This window comes from Ursus arctos, unplaced genomic scaffold, assembly GCF_023065955.2.
Source record: "Ursus arctos isolate Adak ecotype North America unplaced genomic scaffold, UrsArc2.0 scaffold_20, whole genome shotgun sequence".
Taxonomy (NCBI): Eukaryota; Metazoa; Chordata; class Mammalia; order Carnivora; family Ursidae; genus Ursus; species Ursus arctos.
In genome coordinates, this window is record NW_026622875.1 from 17815803 (window position 1) to 17841935 (window position 26133).

The 26133-nt window shown below is 36.4% G+C and overlaps 1 long non-coding RNA gene across 1 annotated transcript in view; it reads left to right on the top strand.

Moving 5' to 3' along the window:
- The window catches only part of LOC123000956 (uncharacterized), a 41389-nt gene extending 16528 nt beyond the window's left edge, over window positions 1-24861 (top strand). The window contains exon 4 of the long non-coding RNA XR_006409377.3: window positions 24737-24861. This is a non-coding gene — a long non-coding RNA (uncharacterized LOC123000956). The remainder of the gene's footprint in view (window positions 1-24736) is intronic.
- Window positions 24862-26133: the final 1272 nt, after the last annotated feature.

Below are 26133 nucleotides of genomic sequence, written 5' to 3' on the forward strand. Positions count from 1 at the left end.
AAATATCCCTCAGCTACTATATGCATCTGAACTTTCAGAGAATGTAGCATATTTGGCTATTTCATGGCCTCTATTGATATTATGCTCCATGGTCTATTTGTTTGTTTTGGTGTAGACTCTGGACTTTCCCGGTTCATCTGTTCACTTCTGATCAAGCCTTTAGAACTTGACTGGGCCCTCTGTGAATATCCCCATCTTTTTCTCTGTGTGAATTTTGATTATGGTTCTCAAATTTCAAAATAAAGCTAACGAATCGTTTGTGTGAGAATCAATTCGCATTCTCTTTTAAAATTTTCTTAGCCATCTTTAAAAGATGTACCTCTCAGAGGTAAAATGGAATAGCACATGTTGACAGAAATAGAGAAAGGAAGAAAATAAATGGCTTGAACAAAATATACTGCAGTATAGGGATAAGAAAAGATGTATAGAAAATAGTTTGTCATTCACTTAAAAAAAAAATCTATAGCCTGTAGGCTGAGATCTATAGGGAAAAGAAAAGCAGAATAAAAAAGGAGAGTTGCAAAATATATGTAACAGTGTTCATCACTAAATTGAGAAACCTTGTAAGGTTATGATACCAATGTTACTGTGTCAGTTGAGAGTCAACGTTCTGTTGCGTGTATAGTGTTGAAGGCCTGAAACCTCACCACTGTATCCACTGCAAAGTGCCCCCTTAATTCTGATCCGGTGGGAGGCAGTGATAAAATGACACAGGTTAAAATAGACTCAAGCTCCGTGGGCTACACCAGACCTAGAGCTTGTCTTAATTAAGACAGTGTCTACTTGGGAGTGGAGCAGCATTGCTTGAGTGAGACTCTAAGACAACAAAATAGGTACACAGTAACAGCCGCAAATCGGAAGAATCAATACAAGTATTTGGTTCAGTGGCCAAGTTGTATCTTGCAGTCAGTTTAACAGCACTGCAGAGAGGATCCTTATGTGCCTAGTTCTGATGAGAAAAAAATGACTTTTTAGATTTGGGGAGAGTTGGTGAACATGAGAAACGATTAGATCCTCATCACATGAGTATGCACATGACAAAGGAAAGCACATTCTCTTGTTATGCACAAAATAATCAGGATAATAACTAAAATATATTAAGTTTTTTACTGCGTGACAGGCATTATTCTGGGACTTCTTTCAATGCAACGTAATTCTTACACAGGTCTGTAAGTCAGCTGTTATTACCAGTCCCATTTTATACATGATAAAACTGAGGCACAAAGAGCCACCAGGTCAGTGATAGAGCTAAGATCCAAACCTAAACACGCCAGCTCCAAATTCTCAACCCTTAACCATCATGCTATTGCTAATCGTAAATTTACTAAATATTGAAATACTCTGATCCATAAGATAAAAAGTAATGAACCAAGAAAAAAATGACAGTAGGAAATAAGCATTTGGATTAGGTCTCTCTAGGAGCATTCCGGAGTCTTGAGAATAGTTAGACATAAATTGGACATAAATTTTCCAGGAAAATATTTTTTCATTTATGAAAATGAGAGGCTTTTATGTAAAGAAAATTTATGTAAAGAAAATATTCAAAGCTATGAAATTTTAAGTGATGAGTGTTTAAGTGATGAGTGAATACATGAGTGTTGTTCTCAACCTTGGCTGTACATTGGACTCATCTGGGGGAACTTTAAAAACTTAACAGATGCCTGGGTTCCACCCCAGATATTCTTACTGAATTGGTGCCAGGTGCAGCCTGGGCACCAGGATTTCTGAATGCTGCCCAGGTGGCATCCACTGCGAAAATTCAAGGCTTGACTTGAGGGTGGCTTCTTGGTAAAGCCAAAGCACTCAGGATGGAATCAGGGTGACCTGATTTTGAAATCATAAATTCACACGTGAGAATTGTGTGATTTGGGGAGATTCACTTTTCCTTTCTGAGATTCAGTCTTCCCACCTATACAATGGGGATGATAATAGCACTTAACTTTGAATTTGTAGAATGCACACAAATCTCTTGGCAGTGCATACTGCCAAGTATGCATAGTGCTCAGCATATCGTGATCACCAGTAAAGACTGAAGGCAGATCGTAGATGAGATTTTTCCCTAAGTTATGAGACAATGACGTGGAAAATTAGTAAGGCAGAGCTGTTCTTTACGGAGTTTAATGCTTTAATTGATAATCTCTATGAATATTAAATGATATATGTCATATCTATATAACCTATTATCTATCCATCAATCTATTAATCATTAGCAAACCATATAGCTTTTTTAGAGCAGAAGTTCATCCTCATTTGCTTAGCACCATCTTATATTCCAGGGCACAGTAGAAAGTCAGAAGACATGTAAATGTAAAGAAGGCAGCTTTAAAGAATTATTTTCCAATCTCCCCCGTCCCTGCCGAGAATATTCATAACCCCCAATGTCCCAGTCTTCCGGGATCTCTCTCTGCCTTATCTCAATCTTGCTTATTGAAATGTGCATCAGAAAATCCAAGGCCATCTTTTTGACTGTCCTGGAGAAGGCATTTAATTTGGTAACATGTTAGTCACATTGGACATTGTTCTAAGTGGCGTTGAACCATGAGTCATTCTGTCGTTTTGTGAGGTCTTATACTGACTCTTGACTCAGAGTCAACATCTGCTTTTTTGATTCTGCTTAATTCCCCATTTCCTGGTTCATAACCATGACCATGTGAAAGTTTCAGGTTTTTGATTGCCATAAGCTACTGTTCCCAAGTAATGGCAGATGGGCAAGTGCTTAAGGACATATCACTCAAGAATACATGCTTATGAGTTACTGCAAATATCTTTGGCTATTAACCTTCTTCATTGGGCCAGATATATTTAAGAATGTCCCACTTTTTCGTTGTTTTGGAGTTAAGTCTGATTAAAGTGGGCATATGTCCTTTTTTATTAATTAATATGAAAAGACTACAATAAAGATGATGCTTTAGGTCTGGCTATAGAGGAACCATTTTTTAAAGTCTAATGTATATATCCTTAATTTAAAAACTCATAATTGTTAAGTTCTTTAAAGAAATAGATTTAGTTATATATGGCCATATTCCATGCATTCTATATGTATTAGTTAACTTAAACATCATAACAAACTTGCAAGGTTGATGCTCTTACTATTTCTAATTTACAGCTAAAGAAACCAAGAACATCCAATTGGAAACTAATGGAGATAAAATTTAAATGTAAGGAGTCTGGTTCCAGAAAATGGGCTCTTTAACTTTATACCCTATTACCAACAGCAAAGGTGTGCAAACACAGTAATGCTCTCACAGCGTGAAACAAATTCCTTTTATTTTTTTCTAGCATTTAATCAATGTCAAAAGATAATATTAGGTTCATTATTTCTTTCTTTAACTCTGTTGAGAGATGCCTTGCAAGGAGGTCCCTGATCATGAAGTTATCCATCAGGAAAGTTTTCTTTTTAGTTTTTGAAATAGGCGGTCTGAAGTAGTGCTCCTCTGCTATAACAGAGTTCTTTCGGAGCTCCACTTTCCTTCTGAAAGTCATTTCCCTTGGGCAGGTTTTTCCAATTAGATAATTGTCTCTCTAGTAAAACTCTAGCTTTACTTCCCAGCCTTTCCAGTGGCTACTCAAAATCTGACATTTTTTTTTCTGATTGCCTTTTTTAAAAGCTAAAATCCTGAATTTTTCTAAATTTTTTTGCAGTAAACTACTTAAATTGGAGCTAGCGATGAATACATTTATGAGAAGTTTTTAAAGGCTCCAACTAATGCTCACATAGAAACATCCTAAATAAAGTAACTCCTCCTCAACTTGGAACTGTCTTTGTTGGTAGGTAATTATTACCCAAATATCACCAATCCTAAACTATTTATGGACAAAAAGGAAATCTCATTCATCTTAAGAGCTCGAGTGACTAGTCTTACCAATTGCATATGCAGAAATTTCACATAGCTCCCTCTGGTATTTCTGCGGGATCACAGGGGTGCCCTTATGGGAATTCACCTGTCTTCTGCAGTACCCAATGGCATCCATCAACTCCTTTCTTTCCTATCTGACTTCTTTGTGAAGCTTCTAGAAGTGTAGTACCAATATGGTTGGTGGCAAAGTGCCTACTGAGAATATTATAATAACATCAATGTGCTCACTGAGGATACTGTCCAGGGCTGTGTGTCCAAAGCTGTCCCTCCTTGTAGGGCTGGAGATGTGTTGAGTTCTGTGCAGAAGAGGAGGAACCACAGTCTTTCCAATTCTGCATTGCCTCATTTCACCTCAGTCCAGAAACAGCAATATTTCTACTCAGTGTCTCTTAGAAATAGCAACCTCTTTCCTAGCCCTATGCCATTTTTCATAAAGGGCTTAAAACTTGACCAAGTGACTGGGCAGAGAGCAGATGCCCTATAATAATATCAATTTCTTTCCATCCGTTTTCTCTTCCCTGGGCCCCTTTATGAAAACTAATGTTAAAGCTCCTTTCTCAACCTTTTGTACAATCCTTACCCCTTGTCACTGCACAGAGACTGGAGTGGCAGTTATGTAACTCCACTCAGCAGAAACATTTATTTCAGGATTTCCTTCTGTTTACTTTTCCATGGCTGAGAGCATTTTGATTCTACCAAATCATGACTCATTTCTGTTGGGGAACAATTAGAAAAAGAGAAAAACTGGAAATAGAAATAGGGAATAAAACAGAGAACAGAGTTTAAGAATAGAGGATCTTGGAATTAAGTCTGGAAGCTATAAAGGTCAACCAGAGTGTTAGATCTGCACCCTGAGATTTTTAGAAATTGAATTTAGGTGGTTCTGTGGAAAAACAGACTATAAACAAACCCTTTGGTCTAAAGTCATCCTCAGTTGAGCTGAGATTCTGTAGCCCCAAATGTTGGGGAGAGCTGTTGAAAAATAGCTTTTAGCATAACTGAGTATATTACATAAAGATACCCCCATTTTCCCCTCTCCAACAAATTACTCATTTTCAGGACTGTGGAGAGACTACAGAGGATATTAATAGCACTAAACCATGTATCAAACAGCCATTAACATTTGGGTAGAATCTCAGATCCTGGAAAATGAAAACAATTCTAAGCATATATATTTTCTGCAACGAAGACAAAAAAAAATAAAAAATCTGGATGAAAGTTTTGGTGAGAGAAAATCTAAGGCTATGATCTAGTGAACAAAAGGATAGTAAATGAGTAGGATAGAAATGAATTTTAATGGTTCATTATTAGTAATTTCCGATGTGTAAAACACCTTTTATATTTTACTTTAGTGATCCTAAAAGTCACTTTTACATGTAACTTTGATCTTCCATATCCTGTTTCCCCCAGAGGATTTTGTTTCTCGATGAATAAGACAGGGTCTTCTTTTTTCTTCTTACAACTCGTCTTCATAAGGTGAATGGCTCGCTATGAGGTTTCATAGAATTTTAAATAATTCATCCTTCTGGGTTATAAATAATTATGTTTTTGTGAATTTAATGAAAATTCCATTATCATCAAGGAAATGCTTTATTCTTTTAACAGGCCTTATGTTTGTTTTCGAAAAATCTGGAACACTGGTCTCCACCATGCTTGTGTGTGTGGTAAGAGAGTAGTAATAAAGGAAGCATACTGTGTCAGGATCACGTATCTCCTTGTGGTTGTTAGAGGGTGAAAACCTCACCACCTGTTTGTTAGAGGGTGTGTGATTTGAGAATGACAAGGCATCCTATTGGATCCCTCACTACTCGTTCCTGTTGAAAGAAAGAGATCCTTTCACCCAAGGTAGTGGTTAGATGTTAATAGGAGTGTCTCTCTCTTTCCTGTGAACCTCATTAGCATCCAAGAAAGCTTGGGGAGCTTAAATTTGTAAGACAAAAGAGAAGGCAAGCCAAAGGAAATTTCCCTAGGGAAAGGTTTGGGAAAGGAACTCAGTTGGCAGAAGGGGGAAGAAGAGGAGGAAGAATTAAGAAGGGAGAGGAGCGAAATTGGGTGGGGGGAGGGAGGAAGGAGGACAGGAAAAAGATCTTTATGAACCAATTGCCAAGGTCTATAGCCAACCTGTGGTAGGTGACCAAAACTTAATGTTAAAATTCCTGCTGTTTTCTATGATCCGCGCTGTGAAGATTCACCAGATTCTTCTTTACTCCTATTGTTTTTCGGGCGTATGTCTGATTTGGAGAACCTAGTGAGGTAGAATGCCCTCAGGAAAAGTCATGGTAACTGTTCAGCTTACAAGGATTCCAGTGGAGATAGGGTTGTGTGCCATTCCCTTTTCCTCTCACAGAACTAGCCATCCCTGGTTTCCTACGTTAGCAGGCACGACAAGGTGAAACTAGATTTCCTGGATAGCAAGAACTGTTTCTGCAAGACTGAAGGGCAAATACCAAGGACTGATGGCAGTTAAGGGGGGAAACAGCTAGAAGCACTATAAAAAAGAATGCTCACTGATGACTAAGTTAGTCAAAGGGATGGCTGGAAACTCAACAAAAGTGGCTGTTTTACGAGACAATTTACCAGATGTTGAAGGGACTAAAGTGTAGAGGATGGTGAAGTTATTATATATTTTATGAGGTCAAAGATGGACATAAACCCCTTGGAGATTACAAGGAGATCCAGGTACCGTCTGAGGACATCTGTGGGCATTTTCTCAGTGTTGCATTAACAGGCAGAGAGACTTACCTCATCATTATAAAAAGACAGAGGGAACAGAGCTAGTCTGAGGAAGGTCTTCACAATGAAGACCTGAAGTTACAGATGCTGCAAGGTCTTTCATCATGCCTTCTGTGGCATGTGGCCACCCACAACTATTTGAATGAAGGGTGTTACTACTGAGAGAGGGAGCCTAGTTATTAGTCACACTAAGGATTTAAAACAGCATTCCCGTCAGTCAACCCCTCCCTGCTTTGTCCCCAGGCAGTTCCCTCCTGTGAAAATAAGAAACCCTTAGGCTCTTCTCCTGGGACGGTAAAGAGAAAAATGTCAATTTTTAGGCATAATTTAGAATCCAAACCCTGAAAGGAATCTTGATGAATTTCTAATGAACAGTCTCAGAGAAAATACTAGCCCAGAAAAGTAGTTTTTTATACATTGTTACAGTTAAGGAGAGAGTCGCGGTGAGAATTCATTTCTTTCCAGTTGGAAGATAGTATCTTCTACCCTTGAGAAGTTACAAAGTGGGGTGGAAAAACTCTGAACAAAAATGTTTTTAGATTCTTTGTTATTTAAATGATTTCTTCTTGTTAAAATCCCCGTGGGGGTATGTATATTTTTTTACTTTAGCATTAAATCCACACTAGATTCTGAGAAACAAATATTGTTCCATTAAAAAAAAAGAAGAAAAAGAAGGAAATGAACGTAATAGAAGTAAGTCTGTTGCTTTTCTATTTAACTGACCAGAGACTCAGCTGGCTCATATATCAGAGGGTGTGGCTGTGAAAAATGATTTTCCATGTCTAAATATTTTATAGATGCTTTTACGTAATACTAGTTCCAGAGATACATATTATAGATATGTAGGCAGTTTGCTAAAAAGTTACTCCTTGGGAATGGAAGTCTGTGTGGTCCTCTGACCACTTACATGAACTGGTGTATGTGATTGCATGGTCCTGAAAGAGGCAGGGTATTGTATAATTCTATGTTACTACATATGCTATTCTTAGACCTCCTATTACAGAGGTTCTCTATAATAATGACATGTATGATTCATCAGGTTGTCATAGAAAAGATGAAAGAAGATTTTAGAAAGCAAAAAGAATGTGGTGAACTGAAGGAATATATATAAATGGAATAAGAAGGAAGCCTCGGGATTTTGTGATTAAATGTCAGAAAACATTGACTTAGCCTTTTAACCTTTTGTTCCACAAATAGCTAGTTTTAAGCGGCTTATCATTATGTGCATGTGTCTTTAAGTTATATTTAAATTCAGCGCTGACTAATGTTGAATTTTATTGAATGGTGACTGCCCCAGTCAGTGTGTCTGCATGAAACAGTTCCATTCACAGGGTTCAGCTGCAGACTTTACTGAAAGGACTGATTACAGAGGTGTGGGCAGGTACAAGGAAGCTGGAGCCCAAGATAATCAACAATGGGAAGCTGTTACTACCCCCTAGGGAGTAATGTACTAAAGCCTAATAATGAAAGCAGTGGATAAAGTGCCAACTCTTAGGGGCCATAGTCAAGAAGGGATGCAGGCTGTGCCACAAAACATGGACCTGGCATGTGTGTGTGTGGGGAGGTGTGGGGTGGGGAAGGGGGTAGGCATGTGGTTACAGAGAAAGGAAAAAATTACCCCAGTACCCCCTTTCTCCTCCTAATCTTTGATCTCTTGCCATGCCTTTAACCAAACCCACTGGAAACCAGAAACCAAAAAATTGGGTAATACATTCTCTAAGGGTCTACCGATTGGGGCACACAGTAAGACAGAGGTAGAGAATGGATCTGAAAAGAGAAAGAGGGAGACGTTGACCACTGTGGTTTCAGATGTTAAAGAATCACACAGCTCTTTCTACTGATCCAGGCCAGCAGAGAGTTGATGGGTGAAATCATGCTTACCTAACGCAGAAGGGCAGTGAAGGATTCCTCCACTAATATAGTTATTCTAGTAAGAAACATGTTCGTAACATAGCGTGACAGTGTGGGTATGGAATGATTGCTTCTCCTGTCCTTTTTATTACTTGGGATAGTTGGGAGAGGTTGATGTGAAGGAAGTACCTTAATAGCACAAAACTCAAAGATAGGTTCCTGGGGAGAAAGCCTGGTTTGGGAAGAAGACCACTGGACAGAGAATCCAGGTGCTTTATCCTCTCACTACCTGGATTGTATAATCTGGCTACCTAACTTCTCTGAAAATCAGTTAACTGCTGTGAAATGAAGCAGCTGGATTCTAAGAGCCTCTAGATTTAGAGTGTTGGGTTCTTTTATTAGTCTCCCTCAAAATGCTGACTTCCTTCATTATTGAAGGTTAACCTCCCAGAACATTAAAGTGATATAATTTTCCTAGACTTTGGTGTCATGGTAGATTCTTTCTTCACATTTTCTAGTGTTTATCACCAAATTCTGGAATTTTTTTCTGCGACATTTTACTCAGCTTTTCTCTTTTTCCTCCTTTCTGATTAGATCCAGGCCCTGTCACTTCACAGCTGGAGCCCTTCGGTAACCTCCTTAGGGCCTGACCAATCCAGCCTGCTTACATTGTTGTTACAAAGAAAGGAAAATGGTTAGTGGACTCTTCATAGTAAGTTCACAAAGTAAACACATAGATATGACCTAAAATACCCATATTTTTATTTAAATCCAGCAAACCTTTATCAGGGGCATACTGATGTACCAAATATTATACGTGGGGGGATAGAATAATGAACGACAGTGGGCCTGTCTTCAGGAGGCCCACAGTTTGAATTTTAGCTGTTGAAAACATATAATGGGAATGGGGGTATGTTTCTTTTATAAAACGTTTATCTTGTAGAAATATAGCTTTAAAAAGAAAAAAAGCAAAATTATGATTTAAACAAACTAGATCTCACAACCCTGAGATCATGACCTGAGCAGATATCAAGAGTCAGATGCTTAACTGACTGAGCCGCCCAGGTGCCTCCCTGCTGACAACTTGATTGCAAACTTCCAGGCTCCAAAAAATGTGAGAAGATAAATTTTAAGCCACCAAGCTTCTGGTACTTTGTTGTGGCTTCCCTAGGAAACTAATACATGAGGGAACTAGTAAAGTATTAAAAACTGATTCAAAGGAGAATGCAGAGAGCACATGCATCTATTTAGGCAGTGAAGAATGCTGAAATTATTTTTTTTTAATAGGTGTAAAAGTGACTTCTTCTAAGGGGAATCAGTTCCGCTCTAGTTAAAATTCATTTGCATTTCTATGAACAAGAAGTATTTACATTACAATCAGTTTTCTACAATTTACAGAGTTGTAAAATAGCTCAATAGCTCAAAGATGAAAAGGTGCAGGTCATGATAGACCGGGGTAAACCCAAAGGGTGTGGTAGACAGTTAACCCCCCACCCTGATTTAGTCATTTCCACACCTTTCATAATTAATCAAAATCAGAAAATTGATTAATCAATTACTCGTAAGTTACTCATTCGAAATAAAGTCCCATGTTGAAATATTTGTCCCCTTTTTGGTTTTCAGCCTTCAGTACTTCTTAATCATTTGCATTTTTATTTTAACAGTTTTCTTACTGAAAGGTTTTAGCAAGAAAAATGCATCTGCGTATCTCTTTCCCCAGATATGCAGTGGCACTCTATACCCGATCACATACAGTTGGTGTTGCCTTTCAATCTTTTTTTACATTTGTGTTCTGTCTTTCAACTTTATCTCTTGCTTATTCTCAATAGTCTTTCAGCCTTATATACAACAATGGCTCTTAAGGAGAAATCATTCATTCCAGGCTCTGTGCATGAGTTCTCAGAAGTTGCTCCCTCTTCCTCCCATCCATCTTCCTCCCATCCATCTGGAGATTATTCAGTCTTCAGGGTAACTGGCTAGTCCTCTCTGCCATCTGACTACTGAATGTTCCAGCTTATTCTTGGGTCTTGAATTTTATTCACCTACTGAATTGGGCCTTTCATTGTTTTCTAATCATTTCATATGTTTTCATTTTATGTTTTTAACTGTATGTGAGCTACACTCTGACAGAGCCAGAACTGTGAGTTTGCCAGCACAACCAATTTAAAATTGAATTTGAACATCTTTAAAAGGAATACACCCTCTCCTCACTTTCCCTAAACTTTATCCATACACCATCATTATACATCTGGGCATTTATACCATTATTCTCTCTTTCTGGATCCAAAGGCGTTTGACTTTGGTACCTTCTTACAGAGGTGGTCGAATACAAAGTACTTGATATCAGGAGCTTTGTTTTATAGTGCACTTATTTCTTTTTTGCAGTCCTTGGCTTAGATGTGTGAGTACCTGTGTTTACATATGGATTGATTCTTTTTTATAAGTCAGTCAGGAATACACCCTTTCGCTGTGTGAAAAGCCAGTGATAGTAACATGAATTCACATTTGTATATTCAGAAGCTTGCAAGCATTTGTATGTACATTTTCCCATTAATATCTCAGTAATTATCTGATTGTCTTTATTTTACAAATGAGCAAACTGAGTCCTGGATGATTTAAATGACTTGCTAAAGCTCACACAGCTAATAAGCAATAGGGCTACTAGTTTTTACATCATGTGAAGAAATTCAAGTAAATGAAAAGTCATGCATGTGCTTTTGTTTCTAATGGAAAGGAAAATTGCATTTAAAATGTGCTGCAGGCATTTTTAGTAGGGTATTTTACTACAGAGCACTGAGAAATGAAAGTAGGATAATCTTTAGTTTTACAAATCACCTACCTGAAAGCATTTTATCTGTAAACACACTATTTGGTCTGTGAAATGAACATCACCTCTACCCACATTTATTAATTCTATCTTATTTCCCAGTTGCTTTCGCCTATCTTCCACTGCTCTTTTCTCACAAGGTTAAAAAGAACACATGCAGCTGTCTACACAGAGCAGACTCACATACAAACATGCATTTAATTTTAAAAAGGCCAGCAAATAAGAGAACCAGCTTAACACGTTAGATTTTCGTTAGCTCCGCTATTAGAATTCATTAGATACACTGAGATACTACTTTTAAGACTGTCCTTATTTCTGAAGATACCAAATTAGACACAGAGTACTTATTTTTCATAACAGACTTAATCTAAACTTGAAGTAATTCCTGATGATATTGAAATAGATTACATTAGGGCACCTGGATGGCTCAGTCAGTTCAGAATTTGACTCTTGGTTTTGGCTCAGATCATGATCTCAGGGATGTGAGGTCCAGCCCCACATGGGGCTCCATGCTAGGTGTGGAGCCTGGTTAAGGTTCTCTCTATCCCTCTCACCCCTCCCCCCCATACTCACTCTCTCTCTCAAAAAATAAAAAGAAATAGATTACATTAAAATTTTTTGCACCCTTGCAAAAGATAGAAACAAACAAGTTGACTTGAATTTATTAGAAATGTAAATGAATTAAGGAAACGGAGGTTCTGAAAAGCATGGAAATCAACTAAGCTTTCTATGGGTATGGTTTGAGTAATGCACAGAAGATTTCTTATTTAGAAATACACTTAATTTAATCAGCATCACAGGGAAGAAACTTTCACCAAAATTGAATTTTCTTAATAAGCTTTCTATTTAGAGGACCAACACTTTAATTTTTATTATGGATAACAGTATTCCTGAAATATATGGTACTCTTTCATGACTTCTTAAATAGAGAGCACTTACACACATCATTATAAAATGGCTCATGGTTATGAAATTGATGAATATACTTTCTTATAAACACAGCTTCAGGAACTATTAAAGTGTGAAGGGCTATTTACTCTTAAACTAAATGGCCCCAAATTGCTAATATGTTTGAATGCCTACATTTGTTCTTTTAAATTCCTTTTCCCCTAAATTTTTAATAAAAATTCTAAACATACAACAAAGTTGAAAGAATTTTCTGTAAACACCCATACCCCCAAAGCCTAGATTTTACTATTGACATTGTGTACTATATAGTGCACTTGCTTTCTCACGTATCTGTGCATGAAAGCATCCCACTCTCCATTCATCCATCCACCTTACTTCTTAAATTCATTTCACAGTAATTGCAGATGTTAGAATGCCTCTCTCTGAATAATTCAGCATGAGTATTATTAATTAAAGTTCAGTCTTCGCTGTAGTTTCTTCTTCTAAGGTAAAATTTGTGTAACAATGTAACAATGATACACAAATCTTAGGTGTACAATTGCTGAGTTTTGTCAAATACACATACTCACATAAACTAAACCTTATCAAAATTTGATTTTGTAATTTTTTTTGGTTTTTAAAAATTAGAGTAAAGTACACAAAATATAAGATTTACCATCTTAACCATTTTTAAGTGTACAGTTCTGTGGTATTAAGTGCATTCATAATGTTATACAACCATAACTACCACCCATCTGCAGAACTTTTACATCTTGTAAAACTGAAAAATCTATATCCGTTAAAAAATCTATATCCGTTAAACAATTACTCCCCATTCACTATTCCTCTCAGCCCCTGACCACCACCATTCTACTTCCTGTCTCTAAGATTTTAACTGCTTTCATTACCTCATATAAGCAGAATCACATAGTATTTGTCTTTTTGTCACTGATTTGTTTCACCTAGTGTAATGCCCCGAAGGTTCATCCATGTTGTAGCATAGGTCAGAATGTCCTTCCTTTTTAAGTCTGAACAATATTCTATTATATGTATATACACATTTTGTTTATTCAGCTGTCGATGGATATCTGGTTGCTTCCACATTTTAGTTATGATGAATAATGGTGCTATGAACATGCATGTATAAATATCTCTGAGACGCAGCTTTCAGTTTTTTTGGGTATATACCCAGAAGTGGAATTGCAAGATCACATGGAAATTTTATTCTTAAGTTTTTGAGGAATTGCCCTATTGTTTTCCACTCAGCTGAATCAAATGATTTTGATTCCCATCATTTTAGATTCCCATTTTAGATTCCCATCAACAGAGCATAAGAGATCCAATTACTCTACATCTTCGTAAGTACTTAGTTTCTGATTTTTTGATGGTAGCTATCCTCAGGGGTGTGAGATGGTGTCTCATTGTACTTTTGATGTGCATTTCCCTTATGATTAATGACGAGCATCTTTTCATGTACTTATTGGTCGTTTGTATATCTGCTTTGGAGAATGTCTATTCAAGGTTTTTGCTCATTCTTGAATCGGGTTTTTCTTTTGGATTTCAGGAATTCCCTATATTCTGGATATTAATTTCTTATCAGATACATGATTTGCAAGTATTTTATCCCATTCTATGGATTGCCTTTTTACTGTGTTGGTAGTGCCTTTTGATGCACAGAGTTTTAAAATTTTCATGAAATCCGGGGCTCTTGGGTGGCTCAGTTGGTTAAGTGCCTGCCTTCAGCTCAGGTAATGATCCGAGGATCCTGGAATGGAGCCCCACGTTGGGCTCCCTGCTCAGCGGGGAGTCTGCTTCTTGCCCTCCCTCTGCCTCTCCCTTTGCTCATACTCCCTCTCTCAAATAAATAAATGAAATCTAAAATAAAATGAAATAAAATAAACTTTTCATGAAATCTGATTTGTCTATTTTTTCTTTTATTATTTCTATTTTTTGTTATTTCTTTTGTCATTGGTGCCATATCCAAAAAATTGTTGCCAAATCCAATGTCATAAGTTTTTTGTACTATATTTTCTTTTGAAAATTTTAGGGTTTTGGGTCTTACATTTAGGTCTTTGATACATTTTGAGGATTTTTGTATATAGTGTTCGGTAAGTGTTCACGTTCATTCTTTTGCATATGGATATCCAGTTTTCCTACCATCATGTGTTGAAAAGACTACCCTTTCCCCCATTGAATGGTCTTGACACCCTTGTTAAAAATCACTTGACCATATATGTGAAAGGTTTTTTTTTTTGTACCTCTTTTCTGTTTCATTTGTCTATATGTCTGGTTTTATCTCAGTACTATACAGTTTTGATTACAGTAGCTTTGTAGTAAGTAACGTTTACTGTTGCTTTGAAATAGGAAGTGTGAGTCCTCTGGGATATTATTACATTGTAAGATTGGGCTCTTCAGGGTTTCTTGATATTCCACATGAATTTTGGATTTCTATTTCTATAAAAATTGTCATTGGGGTTTTGATAGAGATTGCGTTGAATCTGTACATCACTTTGTGTAGTACTGAATCTTAACAATATTACCTCTTCTAATCCGTGGACATGGGATGTGTTTCCATTTAGTTATGTCTTTGTTAATTTCTTTCAACAATATTTTATTGTTCTCATTTTGTAAAATTTTTATCTCGTTGGTTAATTCCTAAGTATTTTACTCATTTGTCTATTCAGATTTCCCACTTCTCCATGTTTTAATCTTGTTAGTTTTGTGTTTCTCAGAATTTGTCTGTTTCATCTAGGTTATCCAAACTGTTGACATACTATTGTTCATCGTCCTATGTTATAATTATTTTCATTTCTGTAGAGTCAATAGTGATGTCCCCACTTTCATTTCTGTTTTAGTTATTTGAATCGTCTTTGTTTTTTCTTAGTTGACCTAGCTAAAGTTTTGTCTATTTTGTTGATCTTTTCAAAAGACAACTCTTGGTTTTACTGACTTTCTCTGTTATTTTTCTATTTTGTATTTCATTTATTCTTGCTCTAATCTTTATTATTTCCTTCCTTCTGATAGCTTTGGGTTTAGTTTGTTCTTCTTTTTCTAATTCCTTAAATTGTGAAGTTAGGTTGTTGATGTGAGATCTTTCTTATTTTTTAACATAAGCAATAAATAAAAAACTATAAATTTCCTCCTTAGCACTGCTTTTGCTGAATTCCATAAGTTGTGTTTTTGTTGTCATTTGTTGGTATGTTCTAATTTCCTTTGTGATTTCTTCTTTGATCCACTGGTTGTTTGAGTGTGTTATTTAATTTCCACAAATTTGTGAATTTTCTGGTTTTCCTAACTTGATCTAATTGTGGGTCAGAGAAGATACTTTGTATGATAGCTATCTTTTAAAATATATTGAGGACTTAATTTGTCGGCTAACATATGGTTTATCCTGCAAAATGTCTCCCATGTGCATTTAAGAAGAATGTGTATGGGGCTCCTGGGTGGCTCGGTTGGTTGGGCAGCTGCCTTTGGCTCAGGTCATGGTCCTGGAGTCCCAGGATCGAGTCCCGCGTCGGGCTCCCCGCTCAGGGGGCAGTCTCCTTCTCCCTCTGACCCTCCCCCCCCTCATGCTCTCTCTCATTCTCTTTCTCAAATAAATGAACTGTTTAAAAAATATGTATATGATGTTATTGGGTAGAATGTTCTTTGTATATTTGTTAGATATAGTTGGTTTATTGTGTTGTTTAAGTCCTTTATTTCCTTACTTATCTTCATTTTCATTGTTCTGTCTGTTATTGAGAGTGGCAAATTTGGAGTTTCCAGCTATTATTGTAGAATTGTCTATTTTCCCTCCAGTCTGTCAATTTTTGCTTCATATATTTTGATGGTCTGTTATTAGGTATATAAATGTTTATAATTGTATTTTTTCTGTATTGCATCTTTTATTAAGATACAATGTCCTTTGTCTCATAATATTTTTTATTTAAAGAATATTTTTTCTAATATTAGTATAGCACCCCTGCTTTCTTTTACTATTTGCCTGAAATATCTATTTTTATCTTTTCACTTTCAATCTGTTTGCACCTAAAGTGAGTCCCTTATAGGTAGCATATATTTGGATCATTCTTCTTATCCATTCTGCCAATCTTCATGTTTTCATTGAATAGTATAATTCATTTACATTTAAAGTAATTACTGATAAGCAGGGACTTCTGTCATTTTGCTCTTTATTTTATATATGCCTTGTAGCTTTTTTGTCTCTTATTGTCTGCATTACTGTCCTGCTTTGTGTTTAATTTATTTGAGTGAAATATTTAAATTCCTTTCTTCTTTCCTTTTGTGTATATCCTATAGATATTTTCTTTGTGACTACCATGGGGATTAGATTTAACAATCTAAAGTTATAACTCTCTAATTTGAATTTATAATTTAAATTCAAAAACATACGAAAATTATGCTCCCTTACAGCTTTGTCCCCATGCCTTTCTGTTGTTGATGTCACAAAATTGCATCTTTATATATAGTATGCCCCAAAACATATACTATTAATTCTTTTCAGTGCATTGTATCTTATGTAGCAATAAAAAATACAGTTATGAATTGCTGTTACGATAATACTAGCTTTTATAATTGCCCATGAATTTACTTTTCTTAAGATCTTTATTTCTTCATATAGCTTCAAGTTACTGTCTAGTGTCCTTTCATTTCAACCTGCAGGACTCCCTTGGGAATTACTTACAGGGAAGGCCAGTGGTAATAAATCCCTCAGATTTTGTTTATCTGATAATTTCTCTCACACTTAGGAAGGACAGTTTTGCCAGATATAGGATTTTTGGTTGAGAGGCTTTCTTTTAGTCCTTTGAACACATTTGGTTCATGTCTATTAGTCTCCAAAGTTTCTGAGGATCCTATTGTATTCCTTGTATATGATAAGTTGCTTCTCTCCCTGCTTCAAGATTCTCTTTGTTTTTGAAAGATTGATTAAATCTATCTTGTGGTGAGTCTCTGAGTTCATCTCACTTGGAACTGCTTGGTCTTTTTAGATGTTTATATTTATGCCTTTCATCAAATTTGGAAAGTTTCAGCCATTATTTTTCAAATATTTTCTCATCCCCCTCCTTCACTTGCTCTCACTCTCACTCTTGCTCTTGTTCTTGCTTGCTCTCTCTCTCTTTCCTTCATCCAGGATTCCCACAATACATGTGTTGGTCTTTAAGCTTTTTTCTTTCTATTCGTCTGACTTACTAAATTTCCATTGTCCTGTCTTAAAGTGTACTGAGTCTTCCTTCTGCTTGTTCAACCTGCCTCTGCATCCCTCTTGTGAATTTTTCATTTCAGTTAATGTACTTTTCAGCTCTAGAATTAGTTTTGGTTTCTTTTTAAAATTTTCTATTCTCTTTATTGATTTCCTGGGTTTTTTCCCCACATGAGGTTTTTTTTTTTTTTTTTTTTTTTCCTTTCTTCACATCTTCCTTTAGTTCTTTGAGCAACTCTAAGATAGCTTTTAAAAAAGTCTTTAGTAGATCTGCCATCAGGTCTTTTTCAGGAAGTTTTTATTGATCGATTGATTGATTTTCCTCTGAAAGCACCATCCTTTCCTATTTCTTTGCATGCCTTGTGATTTTTTGTTGAAAACCAGACATTTGAATCTAATAATGTGGTCGTTCTCACAATCAGATTTTCCCCCTGCCCAAGGTTTTTGTTTTGTTTTGTTTGTTTTTTAACAGTTTTTGCTTCTGGTCCTTGGGGATTTCTTTATCTCTCCCTTTTTTCTTCCTTCCTTCCTTCCCTCCCTCCCTCTCTTTATCTCTCTCTTTTTCTTTCTTTCTTTCTTTCTTTCTTTCTTTCTTTCTTTCTTTCTTTCTTTCTTTCTTTCTAATTGACGTATAATTAACATATATTAGTTTCAGGTGTATAACGTCTTGATTCAATAATCCTATACATTACTCAGTGCTCAACACAGTAAGTGTAGTTACCATACATCATTACCGTATTACTGTCTATATTCCCTATGGTGTATTTTTCATCTCTGTATTTCATCTCGGTATAACTGGAAGTTTGTATCCCTTAATCCCCTTTATTTATTTTGTCCATTCCTCTACCCACCTCACCTCTAGCAACCACCAGTTCTCTATATTTAAGAATCTACTTTTTTGTTCATTATTTTTTAAAGATTTTACATATAAGTGGAATCATATGGTATTTGTCTTTCACTGTCTGACTTATTTAACTTAGCATAATATCCTCTAAGTCCACCCATACTGTGGGTGAGCAATGGCAAGATCTCATTCTTTCTTATGGCTGAATAATATTCTATTGTATATATACATATGACATATTTTCTTTATCCATTTATGTATCAAAGGAAACTTGGGTTGCTTCCATATCTTCAGTTATGTAAATAATGCTGCAATAAACATGGGGGTGCATATATCTTTTCAATTTAGTGTGTTTATTTTCTTTGGGTAAATATCCAGTAGTGGAATCACTGGATCATATGGTATTTTTGTTCTTATTTTTTGAGGAACTCCATACTCTTTTCAACAGTGTTTGCACTAATTTACATTCCCACTAACAGTGCATGGGTGTTCTCTTCTCCACATCCTCGTCAATACTTGTTATTTCTTGTCTTTTTGATATTAGCTGGTTTGACTGGTGTGAAGTGATAACTCATCGTGGTTTTGATTTTCATTTTTCTGATGATCAGATTTTGGGATATTATTTTTGTAAATATATAGGTTGCCTCTGTGCCAAGGGTCAGCTGAGGCATAAACTAAAGGTTTCTCAAGTCTTTTCTGAGCCTGAGCCTTTCCCTGGGCATGCACAATCACTTTCTAATTTTCTCCATATTTGCAGTTGCTCTTGAAGGTCTTAGTTTTTAATGTCCCATTTTTAAAAGGGAAAAAAGAAAAACAAAGTGAGGAAAAAGGATGTCAGCTCTTTAAATTTCCAGAAGTCACTTCAAGTGGAAGGTGAAGCGTGTGTGTGCAATAATGGCTGCCCATCTTTTTGTACCTTTGTCATCAGGACCATCAGTCAGGGACCACATCCCTGATATTTGGAGGCCTGGGTGCTTTTTGTCCACCTTGGCTCCCTCAAGTTATGTGCAAGCTATTCCAGAAATAACTGTGTGGCTGTCTACCACAGGGCTGGAGAAAAACGGGCTGGGAAGCTGCTTCTGTGCTGAGATTAAATTGACTAAAACTCACTAAAATTTACTGTCCAGGTCTTTCCCTGGAAGTTGCTAGCTTTCAATAAACTCCAGATTTCCAAAATAGTTACATCAGACAGATTTTGCTAGTGCAATTGTTGACTAGTGGGGAGACAAATTCCTGGTGCTTCCTATTCTGTTACCTTCCCAGAATCCTGTACCTCCCTCCATTTACTTTTCTGACTATTCCCTCATTTGCCTCTTTGTTATTTTTTGGGAAGTCATTCTTAAATATATTGTAGACGGAGCTCTGTGCCCCTGACAGTGTTTTGATATTCTTTCCTGAAGAAATTTTTTTTTGTTTGTTTTCTACTTGGTAAATGTGAATATAAGATTTTAGACTGAAAAAAGAAGTCAAGCTATATAAATAACGTGGAAAAAAAGTGAATATAAAATATTTGCATAATAGAAAGACTTCTAAAAATCTAATACAAAAATAAAATTTCACAAGTATTTAGCAAGTAATTCAGTCTTCGCAAGAAAGTATAAAATGATAAAAGTGACCCTCCCTTTCCCATTTTTATCCCTTACAAGTTTCTTTCTCCAAAGGTAACTAACTGTTGCTACTATTCTTTTTTCTGAAGTCCTCAAAAAAAATATGCATGTAACAGCATATGTATAAAATGTAATTATACATTACATAAATAATGGTTATATCTAATTTGTAATTTTTACGTGCATGTAATCATAGTTCGTAAGTTGTCTGTACTTCTGATATGATAGTGATATTTCCATAACAGTAAATAATGGTACTTATATTACATACAACATAATCTATTTAAGTACTGATTTAAAAATGAACATTTAGATTGTTTCCAGATTACTTTAGCCAATGCATACAATCACCAAATTACTAGCAACAGTATTACTGGGCCAAAAGTTATTTTAAAATTAAGAATTTACTTTTCCAGGGGCGCCTGGGTGGCTCAGTCGTTAAGCGGCTGCCTTCAGCTCAGGGCGTGATCCCGGGATCCTGGGATTGAGCCCCACATCAGGCTCTTCTGCTGGGAGCCTGCTTCTTCCTCTCCCACTCCCCCTGCTTGTGTTCCCTCTCTCACTGGCTGTCTCTCTCTATCAAATAAATAAAATTAAATTAAAAAAAAAAGAATTTACTTTTCTGTGGATAGTGAATAGTACTATCTATTAATAGAGGGCCTTCTAAGCTTCAAAACTTGAAATAAAAACTCAGAGGAAACTGATTAAAATATGATTTTTCCCCCAACAATGTAAGTACAAACCAAATTAAGATATTATTAAAAATGATTGAGGAAAATATTTGCAAAAATAAAAATCAATACCTTAATGTATACAGAGTCCCTGGGGTTATATTGCCCGGGCTCCGCACCTGGCAGGTGATGGCCCCTCGCAGCGTGAGTGGAGAGTGTGAAAGGTAGCTTGGCCAAATGGGCTGTGTGGAGCCAAGGCAGTAGGCAGGGAGTGTGTTCCTTACTGGAAGGGGTAGATTTCTTAAAGATAAAATCAAGGTAGTAGAAGAGAAACAAACTTGAGGGAGAAGGGAAAGTACTAAGCTATAAAATGTTGCCCCCAAAGGTTGCATACATGGAAGAAAAGCCAGAGGAAGATGGCTCTAGAGTGTGGAGCCAAGGTAGTAGCTAAATATACTCAGTCCACTTTAGCAAGATTTTCAAGAGAACTACTTAAGTTTAAATAAATGGGGGAAGGGCAAATACATTTAAACAAATAAAACAGAAGCAAAATAAAAGGACACAAGAAAACATCACAAAAGAGGTGTCATAATTGGAATTAACATTTGAAAGAAGATTCAGCCTCTGCAGAAATTTAATAAAAGCCATTGAAATAATGATATGCTTTTATATATATACATTTTTTGCCTGTCAGTTTGTGTCGTCTTTTCTATCATTTACCTATTGCCTTAATTTTTTTGCCTTAATAATTTGTATAACAAACTACCTAAAACTTAGTGGTTTAAGAAAACATCCATTTATTAGTTCTCCCATATTAGTTCTGCCATCCAGGCAGTTGGGCAGTGATGATTGTCAGTACTGACTGGGCTGAGTAGTTCTGGTTTTAGTTGGAATTCACTGACAAGTCTAGCAGTTTCCACTCTGTTGGCTCATTTAGGATGTCTTTGACTTTCTCCACATGTTTCATCCTCCATCAGGATAGCCCGGTGATCACAGGGATTCAAAAGAGGAAGCAAAAATGCACACTTGATTGTTTGCTTTCATCGAGTTTGTTGGTATCCCACTGGCCAAAGCAAGTCACATGTCCAGTTCAGGCTCAGTATGGAAGGGCACCATCAAAGGGTATGTTACTGAGAAGCTTGAAAAATTGGGATTAAATACAGTTATCTACCATACATTCCCTCTTGCTTCTGGGCCTTTCCCCATGCCTTATAATTCTATATTCTCTACTTTCTAATCCTCATACCAATAGCTATTTAGCCTTCAGACCTCAGCTTCAATGTCATTTCGTAGTAATCTTCCTTGCCTTCCTCTCCATCCCGCCCCCCGCCCCCCACTGGGTTAAGTGACCCTACTGTGTGCTGTTAGAGCAGGCTGCACATCCCTTACCGTATTGCTTACTGGTTTGGATTCTCTGTGAGGTTGGGGCCCATGGCTTGGTTTTAGAATTACGAAAGTAATTTTACATGCATTCTCAGGAAGACTTCAGCTTAGAAAAATTACTATAGTATTTCCTAAATTTATCTAAATAACATTTTAATTAAAAAAATAACTAAAAGTAACTTTAAATGTTCCCTTTAATTATTTAAAATGAATATAAAAAAATTCTCAAAATGTGCAAGTGGAATACTACATATCAAATGGGTACTCAAAGCACATCTTATAGCTCAAATATTATTTTGCTAGGGCAGAAAAATCTGTCCTAATCTGTGTAAGTTTTTCTTTCTCTTCATCTTCGATTTGAATTGTGTTGTAGCTTTATTATAAGTAAAGACATGAGTGAGAATCCTTTTGACATGACTCTGATGTGTTTGGGTCGTAGGAACACAGAACAGCTGTTCCCTGTCATGGTTTCCAGATGGAATGGCATACACTGGTCATGCTGACCATTCTGTGATTACAATGACAGTCTCTCAGATGATTTGTTTGAAAGGGTAGCTGGATTGTTTTATCAATGTATAGGAATTTAGTCTCTCTAAAACACAAGCCTCAAACTAGCTCCTCAGGAGAGCAAAAGAAATGGGGAGAGGGGAAGAACTGGTTCTCTCTCTCTCTCTCTCTCTCTTTTTTTTCTTACCATCAGAGACCTCACAGTGAAAAAAAACCTCCTTCTGGCCATGAAGGAGACAATTAAACTGATCACACAGAACTTAAGTAGAAGATTGAGGGATTTAGGTTAACTATAAAAGCACACTGAGAGAGAGAAGTCAATAGACTTCAAACATACTGAAAGGTGTTGGTGCAATTTCTTTTCTAGAGGTCCTAAAAAACTGAACGGATATGTGTATTTTAAATTTGTTTGAGAGTTTTTCAATTGTAAGCCAGGAAAATATATTTTTCAGACCAATGTCCATCATTATTGAGTACTTTAGTTTTACCGGTTTTTCATTTCAAATCTTTAAGGTTAAGTTTTCTAAAATGTACCTGGGATTTATTCCAATCAGGTATGGCACAACAGCAGACATGAAAATGATTCTCATAGAGGAAGAAGTTTATGCTTATAGATCCATAGAGACAGAAGGAATGCCATGCTGCACAGGTTCACATAGGGAAGGACCAGGAATGGTCAGGAGAAAGAGGGAGTAGGAGAGAATGGCCCGAACCTTTATTGGAGTTTTGCAGGAAGGAATGGCTGAGGCAGGATTGGTATGCTGAACAAGTTTAGGATTGGATACTTTGCATAATTTCAGTGGGGACTCTGGGGGTGGTCCCTAGTTACCTAGTACCTAGCCCTGGGGTGATTAGGCAGGGGGAATACTGGCGTGGTGTGGAAGAATGTGATAAAGGAGATGGTCAAGGAGGTGGGCTCTGCATTGACTGATTTTTATGTTAAAGACCTATTCACTGGGCAGTACTTTGCTATCTCTGAGAATTAACTAAGCTCTGGGAGGGGCAGTCCCTCCAGGACCAAGACCCCAAATGCCCGAGCAGCAAAAAGAAAACATAAACAATGCAAGAAGAAACTAAAAATCAAATTCCCAAAGTGGCATAGATAATAACTAGTTAAGACCACTTTAACCTTTATCTTTTGAAAATTAATTGGATGTTTCTACTTAAGTTATTCATTTACGATGCCTATAGCAGAGAAGAGAGAATGATCTGATTGAAAATATTAACATAATTTAGAATTGGTTCTATGTTTATGTTAGGCAAGTTTTCATGTGTCTGACATTTTGTATGCAAATAGTCTTAGTAGTAATATTTCACCATAAAGTAGTTTTCATGGTATTTTCTCTGGCCTTCCTTTACATTAGGTCTAATGGTCATTCTTTTCTCAGATTTTGGTGGCAGAAGTATTTTGTTAGAGAAGACTCTTCATGAAGACCCTTCAGGGGAATATAGAGGGATTCAGAGGAAATGTGTTGCCATCATTATTTAGTCACAAAATAAACTACACAAGTTTAAGACATTCAGTTTCTCTATATCTCAGTTTCCTAATTTGTAAAATGAAATCCAGTCATTTCATCTCTGATGTCATGTCATGCTACTGTGATGTTGCCTAGATCAGACTTGGAGTTTTATATTTTACCTCTGAGTTCCACATTTCAAGCCATCAGGCCAATTTGTTCCTGTTATCTGTACCACAGTCCCAGGTTACACCTCCAGCAGTCATGTAAGCAACACAACCCCATCCCTCAGGGCCAGAGCAGGTTAGCTGGCCAAGAGGTTGCCCTTCACATCCAAACTAGGCCATGTCTGAATCCTTTTCAGGGAAGGACTACATATAAAAGTCCTATGGAGCTGGAATTGTAATATCTAAACTGTAAGAATCTTTAGTCCAACATTAAAGTTGGGCAGCAGAACATATTAGTAAATAAAGAGAAAAGAAGAACAAGGAAGAAGACATAGTTGATATACAGTGCTAAAGAAGCAGGAGAGCCTTGATTCATGATGGTTTTCTGGTCTTTCCACCTAGTCTTGCATGCATAAGATGAATTCTACACCTTGATGTCAAATGGATTCCTTTGCATTCTTCTAACTACCCCCCTACAACCTTTTTGGTTGTAAAACTCAGGTTTGTTTCTACTGATTATAGCTAAGGGAGTCCTAACAAACGTGATCAGGTACAAAAAGAATAAAGCCCTAGCAGAGAAGAATGTCTAGGATGAAGAGGGGATTCAAATCAAGATCACATGAGGAAGATTATGGAGCACACATTTAACCTGGAGATTAGAAGACCCCAGGGGTGAGAAAGTGTTCAAGCATTTGAAAACTATCATATTAAAGCAAGATTATATACTTTTTCTTCTGTCTGTTCCAGGTCGTCGTAGCCTTGGACATAATGACCGAAAGCCATAGAGAAGCAGATTTTGTCTTAGGTGAAACTCTTCTGAGCTGGCCTGTAACAGTTTGTAAGTTCCCTGATACACATTAAATTCCGTTCAAGATCGGTGTCCTCTTGGCAGGGATACTATAGAGATACAAAAATTTATATAGATGGTTTGACTTTGAGAATTTAAATCTCATTTCAATTTATTCAGTGAATTAATATCTTACGATGACAATGACCCATCCGAATCTGGATCTATTACAACATTATGTTTCATCATATTGATTAACACTTAAGAATATATTATGTTGGAATATTCCTTAGCTGGTCTGTACTTGTAGGCTTCCTCTTTCCAACCAGATTATAAATTCTAGGTTCTAAGAATTCTGTTTGTGTATCTTGATAGAGAAGCACTAAATAAATACTGCTTGAATTGAATTTGTCACGGAGATCTTTGGCAAAGACTGGGGGAAATTCTCTCACTGAAAAAAACGATTTCTTCAAGTGAAGCTGTCACTGTTCCTATTTCACCCTCCTTTATGCTTCCTCAGGGAATACAACCTCTATTAATAAAATCACGTTCCTTCAAGTAAATCTCTTGCTGTAAGTCGTTGACAAACTGTATCTTGGGCTGTTGAACAATATTAAGATAGTCAATTAGCCCGAAGAGTAACATTTTTAACTGTATGTTTTTCTCTTGGGTCTTTCAGAGTAAAGATAAGAGTCATTTAAGTTCGATTTTGTTTTCATTAACTCTCTTTAATTGCAAAAAGCCTAGCTATAGCATTAAAGATGAGTCCCAGATGTGTTGTGTATATGCCAAGTGGAGGTATAAATAATAGCCTCAAACACTTATGAATAGTCTCCAGGCATAAAAATATAGCCTTGATTTAACTTGAATTGTGTGGACGGCTACATAAAAATGAATTGATATTTTTCTCTAAGTAATGAGATATAATTTCTGTCATATTTATAAACTCATTAAATAACTGCTGGATTTAATTTTGTATTGTTCCCACTGGCTTCTGACTTTTTAAAAAGTGATTTTAAAATTTATTTTTAGCTACAAAAATAACTCATTGAATATTGTTTTTCCATTTAAAGATAGTAAACCAAAAGACTACATAAGTGCTTCAAAATCCCAGTCTCTTCCATCAAGATAACCCCCTTATCAGTATTATTTTTTTGTATAATTTAGAGACCTATAAATGCATATAGAAAAAACTGTTTTGTGTCTATTTGCTTAATATTGTATATGTTTTTCTGTAACTTTCTACAATTTCTTTGGGAATTGTTCCATATCTCAGTATATTTTCATATTACTTTTTACTGTTGCGCTGTACTTCAACATGTGGCTATACTGTAGGTTGTTTAGCTATTCTTACTGA